Below are 8,724 nucleotides of genomic sequence, written 5' to 3' on the forward strand. Positions count from 1 at the left end.
AATTTAAAATTCATATCCTTTTCCATAACTGAATTCATAACAAAGACAGGGTGTGGATATGTTTAGGCAATTAAAATAAGATACAGGCCAGCTGGCTAAACTGTGCCATCTGGGACATCATTGTTATGTATCTAATTAAGCTTTCTGTAAGAGAAATGTTTATGAAAATACACAATAATTTTGGCTGCCAGACTCTTCTCAGATGTCCGCAGGTAATCAAAAGCCAAGTGTTGCCATCTCTGCAGAAGCAAACCTTTTTTCAGACCCAGGTCTAACAAGTATAGTCACTGTGAAGTGGCTCAGGAGCTTCTGAATAAGCTGCGGGGAGGTGGACGACAGACAGACTGCCTTCATAGAGACAGCACAACTCAGCAGATCCACTTCCTTCTTACTGATAGGCAGGAAATACAGATATAAGTATGTGCCTCAAAGTGGAAAAGGGAAAGGGCTCTGCATTGCCAAGTAAACATCACTTACACTTCAGTGGGTAACTGCTCTGCGATGGCTGAGATCTGGCACCACGTAGCAGTACAGAATCCTTCAGTCTGACCTAGTTAGTGCTGAGAAAGTAATTAATTCTGATCATGGTGCCATGAAACTAGTAATTACTGCTGCATTTGTTATGCTTCAAGTGAAGAAGTACACTGGCTCTGGTAACTGAGTGACTCACAGGGCAGTTTTGCTTCCCCTAAGAATAGACAGTTTGGGCTCACTTACTCTTGAAGGCAGTGTTAAAATAGCTGTGACTTCCTGCTAGCTACTTATTCAGATTTATGGGAATTGCTGGTATTATAACTGGGTGTTACTTACAGACCAACAAGGAAGATGTGTGAAAACAGAAGATGCTAACTTGAAAAGTAAGAAGATGCTGAATCTCAGGTAATTAAAGTTTGCACAGTACAAGCGAAGCAGCTGTCCCGGTGTCCACAAACACTCTTCCTCAGTCTGAGTGAATAACAACTACTTCTATCAGTATCCCCATGTCCTTCATTTACTTTTCACTAAATTAGTTCTGTTCAGTTTAATCTCAAAGTATTTTCAACTCACACCTATCATGACCTATTATTCTACCACCACAACAAAAAAACAAAACGAACAAACAAAAAAAAAAAAAAAAACACCCAAAAAAAAAAAAAACCCACAACACCAATAACAGGATTTTTCCTTATGAAAAAATAAAAACTATTTCTTTTTAAGCCTCCTGTGAATTGGACACTTCCTATCAAAAAAGAGGTAAAAAGAATAGGGTAGAAACAATGGGGATGTCACATGGAACGCTTTGAGTCTTAGTGTGAAGCCTTTAACACAGACAAGTTACAGTCTACTGGCAAAGTAATAAATGAGCTACTGTCCTCACTCTTCCAGGTCTCAAGGAAAAATCCAAAGATGTTGCTGGATCTAGCAGTTACATTTGTGTGCCTGCATCTCTGAAATGGCATGCCAGACACACTCCATTGCAGAAGGGATGCAACTCACCAGGTGACTCTCCTGTTACTCAGCCTGCTCTCAGTCCTCACTCCCCTGGCTCTCCCTGCCACTCCCTCCTAGGAACACTGTTCCTACATGCTGCTGGAAAGGAAAAAACACCAGCTGCTTTCTCCCCACTCTTGCTGCTGAGAGGGAATGCTCTTGCTGCTCAATACAGCATGAAGAACTATTTCAATTATTTCAGAGGCTCAAAGCATCCACTGTAGTCCTTATTTTTCCTTCCCCCTAATCACTAATTCTTAGTGCATGTCTGATTGCAATTAATGCCCGCATATTTAGAAGACCACAGGGGAATTCATCTACAAGTGGGACTGAATAATGAATAGAACAAAACTGGTGCACTCTTTCTATGCTTTCAGTCATGAAAGATCTTCTAATCAAGTTACAGCTTTCACAATAAGCTTTGGATCTTGCAAGAAAACCAACGGTAGGAGGTTATTTGTACACTTTTGATTTAGTGGCTACAGCTTTAATATAATTAGAAATATTCAAAAGGTAAGAAAGACTGCAGTGTCTGTAAACAAGCATACACAGCAGAGCTTTTCATAGTTTTCACATAGCATGGGTCTATATTACTATTTAATAACAGGAATAAGCCATACCCAAAGTATTTTTCATTTAATAAGAAATGCAAGTAAAAGATCACATCGACCACAAGTTAATTTGAAAATAAAATAACATTACAATAACAATAAAGCATTACTCTATACTTCCATTGAGAGAGACGTAAAGTGAACAGCAAGAAACAGCCTATTTTTTTTCCCTCCCAAAACATCTTCACCAACACATGTAAAAGGTGGTGTCACATAGCAACACAATGAACCAACACACATGGTAGCAAAATAGTTTTCTTTAGACATCTCTGCTAACGTAGAAGTATTACTCATCAGTGGTTACTTCTAATAACAGACAGGAAATTCATTTCTCATACTTCAATGCTTTCACTTTTGTGTTGGGTTTTTTGGTTTGCTTTTTATTTGGTGAGGCTCTTCTGAACAGGTATGTGTTTCATTGAGGAAAAAAAAATGGAAATAGGCAACCAAACAGCTGACAGATTTCAGTGAGAGTAAGGCCTTTAATCTGCTCAGTAGGAAATGAATGATTCTGTGTGCTAAGGTTGTTGAAGATTTGACTACTTTCCCTAAAGGTGTTGCTCCCAAGACTTAGCACCAGGCATAATGCTTTGTGTAAATCAACTTAATAAAGATACAGATTTGACTGACTACTTGGAATAACCTCACAATATAACTAGGAGTTTGAAACACAAGGGGAAAATAATATATGTAAACCAGACTAAAAACTCTGACACATTATTCTGAAACTGTACCAAGATCAATTTCCGTGAAACAAAAGCAGAGACACAATGCTTTTGATTAATAAATTCTCACTAAAACACCTGTGATCCATTCCTTACATGAAAAAAACCCAAGTTTGAACCCATTCCTGTCTGCACTGCTGGTTCAGGGTGCCATCTCACGGGGACAAAGATAATAGTCTTTTTCCTTTGTCACCAGTGCCCATTGTTACTGCATCAGCTTCCTTCACCAGGCTGAATCTATGATTCAAAATCACCTGCCCTATTTTCATCCCAGAAAAAATGCAAACACACTCACATTCGTTATGTTTTCTCAGTATTTTTTTCAATTTAGTGATATTTTCAAATGTTTGAAGTATCACTCTCTAGTATTGTTTAGTTGAAATCACTTAACCACAGGTGTGCTGCTATTAGGAATGCTTTCCCTACATGTCCACAATTTCTTGTGCTTGATTATAGATTTGTGGAAGACCTTGCTAGTGAATTATTGGCAGCATAATAATCCATCAGTAAATTCCAAACTGAGCATATGAGCAATTTTAGAATTATCTGCCTTCAAATAGCAAAATAAAATCCGTATGTGGATAAGATTACTCTTGTCAATGTGGAAACTAGAGAGGGAGGAGATCACATTGACATAAGGTAAATTAGCAGAAGTATCTTTCCCAAAAGAAATAAACAGACCAAGCAGCTTCCTCCCTCAGAAACCAAACCAGTTTTAACTCAAGATTCAGCAGATTCTGGAAGGGATTATATGACCTTCATTGCTCATTGTAGAAGACCTGGACTCTGACACACAGTTTCTATTCCACCTCTGTGTTTTTTGTACTACTCCCTTAAGTTCTCCTTATCAGGATAGAGGAAGGGGGAATGAGACTTAGGGAATTTCCTCCCCCTTTTTTATTATCCATTGCCATCTGTAGATGAGTCACTTTCTTCTGTAATCCAAGTAGTTAACTCTGTGTGATTAATCTTGGTGGAGGCACATATTTTCCCAGGCTTGCTTAGTGCAGGTTCACAGTCTGATTTTATGCACATTAAAGGAATATAAAAGCTTAGAATTAATATTTGCTGAATATTTCATTGGAAATGGGCAACTTCACATGTGAATTTACTTCTCTTGTACATTTTCAGGGTAGGATGAAGGTCTTTGTTTATCCCTGCATGCAGCTAAGATAAGGGGTGAACATGTTAATTCTTGCTTCTCCAGGTGAAAGGCAACCAATTCACTGTGTGGATTCTTATGCACAACTTGGAGAAACACACCCTGCACTTTGTCTGTGCAATCAGTAAATTACAGAAGTTATACCTGCAAACCTATCTTGACTCCTGGTTTTAAACTTTACCAATAATAGTCAAAGACTCTTGCTAATGCAAAATGCAAACCTAGTGTCCATGAAAGTGAGACAGATATTCCCATCGTCAGTTCATTCAGCTCCTATGACCACTGACCCAGGACTGCAAGACTTGCACCCCAAAACATGTAGAAAATAATATTTTATTAGCCCATGATAGGAAAAGTATATAAATGCTGTAAATTGTGAGACTCAGTTATATATTTTACAAAAGAAAGTTCTAGGACTTGACAATAGAATTCTTCCTTCTTACTTTCCCACTTAAATTTACCCAGGCAACAGGTAGTCCACTGAAAACTAGTTTTCCTCAGTCCTTCTGAGATCTAATTGTCCCATTAAGCTCTATGGAAAAACTTCAGAGGATACTGCATGTGTATTACAAGTTAATGAACTTATTAGCACAATAATATTAACATTTATATAACAGGAGTAGGGCATTACATTTAATAACACAAAAATGTACTAAGGAAAGATGTCATTACTTGTGGTAATGCAAATACTTCCCTACTTGTCTATCTAAGGCCAACATTCAAAGTCCACTGCAAATGTGGCTACTGACTTCAGTGGGTTTTGGGTAAAAAAGGGGCAACAGACTTCCTAGAGACAATTGTATTGAAAGGTGGGGAAGCACTGTACATGTGGAAGCACTATAGACAGGTTATGGTAGAATAATAGCCTGGTTCCAAGAACTTCCTGCTTAAAATGAAAATTATTCTGTTAAGAGTGGCTTGGATCAAGAGAAAGTTAAATGACCTCTCTATCCAGTTTTTCCTCCTTTCCATACCTAATTAAAAGGCTTGGGGATTAATAAACAGGGTTCCAGTAGGGCAATTCTAGCCCAGGAATCTAGTGCAGACTACACTGCAGTAGCTCACAGCTAGTCTAGTCCCAGACCAGCTCTCTTTCCCTTTATCACCTTAATCATTCAGACCACAAGCCATTCAGTTATGTTGGAAACACTGCTCTCTACAGTCACACAGGCAAAAGCCACTCTGAATTTAGCATGAAAAGTAAGTCTGGAAGCATCAGAAGCAGCCCATCAATCTTAAAACTTACTCATGCAGATGAATCTCTTGTTTTGCAACAGCCAAGTTCAGTTATTCTGCTGTATATTGGAATGGCAAAAGTTATTCCCCTGTCATCTGGTTAGAGGAGTCTGGTAATACTTTAAAAAGGACCTACTGGAATAGAACTGCTTTTATGCTTCTCCCTGCCTAATACAATTCAGATTTCTGGTACTCTGGCAACAGTAAACACTACAGACTTTCTATTGCATAGGAAATTCATGGAAAGAAAATCTGGGTCAACTCACAGATCTGTGTCTTTTTTAAGACAGTGAGACACATGCTGTGACAACCAGCTGGCTTGAACCCTTTCATAACACAGGTTGTAGAATTTTATACCAATTTTATGAGACCCATGATTCCTCTTTGGGTTAGAGCATATATTTTTGAAAAATCTGGCAGTGATCAAAACAGACCCCCAGCTGATGAGAGCATCTAGAATATCCTTAGGAGTTGTTCCAGTGATTCCACAGGTCATCAAAATTTTAAATTAAGGCAGTATGAAGCAATCTGAAGTGCACAGTCCAAACTTGTACATTTCTACACTCAAAGAAGCGTTGGCTGGGGAGCACTTTTTAAACTTTTAACAATAAAATCTCTGAGGTGAATGGGGCTATATAAGGCTGTTAAGTCCTGTGACTATGAAAACGCTTCAAAAAGAAATGCTGCTACACCAAACTCAACAATGCATAGCACAAAATCCCTGAACTCATATATGTGTAAAAGGGCTGGCAGTTTCCAGCTGGCAAAATTGTGTATTTTAAATGAAAATGAGTCAACCAATACAGCCCTGAGGCCACATCTGCTCAACTGTACAAAAAGCCATCATCGAAGAGATTTTATTCCATTCAATCTCAACAAGTTATCAAGACGTAACAAATTAAATGCTATGCATAAAAGACCTAGGTGAATTGTTTGCCCTTGGTCTCTATACAGAATTCCCATGAGTGTCCCCGTCAGTTGAGTTCAAGATGAGAAAAACCTCAGAAATCTCCAGACTTATGCTTATAGAGGGCAAATACTGCCCTTGAAAAATAACACATGTGAAGTTAAGAAAAATACTGTTTCAGATTTCATTTTTATTCATGACAATTTCTGCTGGTACTCATGTAACAGTAGGAAAAAAAGTCCTGAAATTCACTATGCTAAATGTCGTTCAAAAAACACAGTAGAAGCAGTGGACTGTATATTTCACAACTTAAGAAAATAAGCTACATTTTTATTTCTATACTCTGTCAAAAGATCAAATGAACATTTTCAAAGTGTGGCCTGAGTTATACCTGCAATCATTTTCTTAGGCTATTTTCAAGTTGTGCTGGATTAATCTCACTATAAATTGCAGGGATATACATCCTAAGTTATTCCATTGGCTGGAATAAACAAACTTAGTCCAGAAGACAACACATTTTGTATACATGCACACCTGATTTGAAATCTGTGTGCCTTCAAGCACTTATATATTTTGAATTTCCAAGTTTAAAAACTAAACCAGAAGTAGAGTGAAAATTAACATAACTAAAAAATATGAAGATTTAGCTCAAAAGTGACAAATTTAAGTTTTCTTTTCAAGGTAGGCACAGACACACCCATTACTGCACTATGGCAGGAAATATTGTCACCATCCACCTCAGACCCATGAGATGGGGCAGAGTTGGAGGACCACAAACTCCTCAAAACCCAGTGCTTCAAGTCTTGCCCCAAAGTTCATTCTTGTCTCTAATGCCATAAATGTAACACAGCTTTATTTTGTTGTCAGTCTTTCTGGTCCTGAATACAGCTTTAATTCTTTCCCTCCTAGGTTCTATAGCTGCACAATACCTTCTCTGCACCCAAAGCACCAAGTGCTTTAGGAATAAGAGCTCTTAGGACACAGCTCTCCTCCATGAGGCTGCTGTGGTTTCAGTGCTATTAAAGGGGTTATGTATGGCAGCCATCCACCTGAAATACCACAGCAGCAGGACTCCCACAGGCCAGGCACTACGTAACAGGTAGAAAGGTTCCCAAACACAGCTGGTGGCTTGAAGTGCTCCAGCTTTTCAGCCCAGCATGGTTCAAAGAAGGGACCCAGCTGCACCACAAGTGCATTGCAGGTCCTGTCCCAAGCGCATGAGCTCATTATTTGTACACCAAACTGGATCGAGGTGCCACAATGGAATTTGGACAACTTGAATTTTACTTCTTAGTGTTACTACTGACAGTCAGATTGATCTGACCAGATTCAGCATCATTTCATCAGCTAGAGAAATTCAGGAAAACAAGGCTATATATTCCTGTCTTCTCTGCCTTGTCTGTCTGCACTGTAAAGGTCTCTAAGGCAGTGACTTCCCTTACCTGCATGGCTCTCACGTCATTTAGCTGATGCCAATCTCACTCTGATGGTAACCTTAGTCATCTCTAGCCACTCCTCAGCTGCCACGGCGGAGGAGAATCATAGATACGACACCTGTTTGTGCTGCAGGCATGACTTGTTTTGTTGATGTATCCATCTACTCTTAGCCCAAGGTGTCCAGGCAGCATGCAGTGTGGGCCCCTTCCCTCCAAACCAAGGCATGGCAGCAGGAAGCATTCTCCACAACAGCTTACTCAGCCTTAGGAAACACAGATCATCAGTACCTGTGCCACGTAATGCCATAGCAATGTGAGCAATAATGCCCCAGGCAGTTATGGGATGGACTTAGTTGAGGCCAGTAGGTACCTATATTAACACCTTTAATATGTTTTATTTTCATTACACTTGGTTGTACACAATCATTCTTAGAATATGGTAACACAGGAACTTCAGCGCTGGGAAGTATTAGATAATGCGACAGTACTTGTCCCTCAAAATGAAGTAATGCCCTTAACATGACACTTCGTGTGCTTCTCAAGAAATAATCTTGATGTCATTACTCAGCATTCATCTAGTCTTTCCTCAGGCAAAACTAGCTGCAAAGTCAAATTAAAGCAGGAATATTATATGAGTTAGACTTAAGTAAGGACTGCAAGGTTTAGCCTATTATCTGTAAATTACAGAGGTGCCTTTACTGATTTACTTTCTTTAATCACATTTGCAGAAACCAGTCATTTTTTCTGGAAGCCAGTTCAGTGTGACTGGAGAGGCATACTTACACTCTTGTGAGGCATGTATTGTTTTAGACCTCGGTCTAAAACCTAAATATAACATTAAAGAATTAAAAATCATAGGTACAGATGACACATAATTACTAGCATCAGGAACATTTCTGAGAATACTCTATTACACCAATCAGAATGAGAAGGTAAAGCCAAAAAGGAAATTATACCCCAAGGAAGTAGCCTGTTTTAAATAAAAAGGTTAAAAGTAACCCAAAGGCTTCATGATGGCATAATCAACCATGAAAGAGTGAAAAGGATGGTTTTGCCTCATGCTTTGAAGATGGAATAAGAAAGAAATGGATATACAATATTTAACCCAGTTTTCTTGAGCCCCTCCCACCATTGATGCTATGCTTGAATCCTGATGACCACACAGCTATAAGGTTCC

Source organism: Vidua macroura, chromosome 1, assembly GCF_024509145.1.
Source record: "Vidua macroura isolate BioBank_ID:100142 chromosome 1, ASM2450914v1, whole genome shotgun sequence".
In the NCBI taxonomy this organism is placed as follows: Eukaryota; Metazoa; Chordata; class Aves; order Passeriformes; family Viduidae; genus Vidua; species Vidua macroura.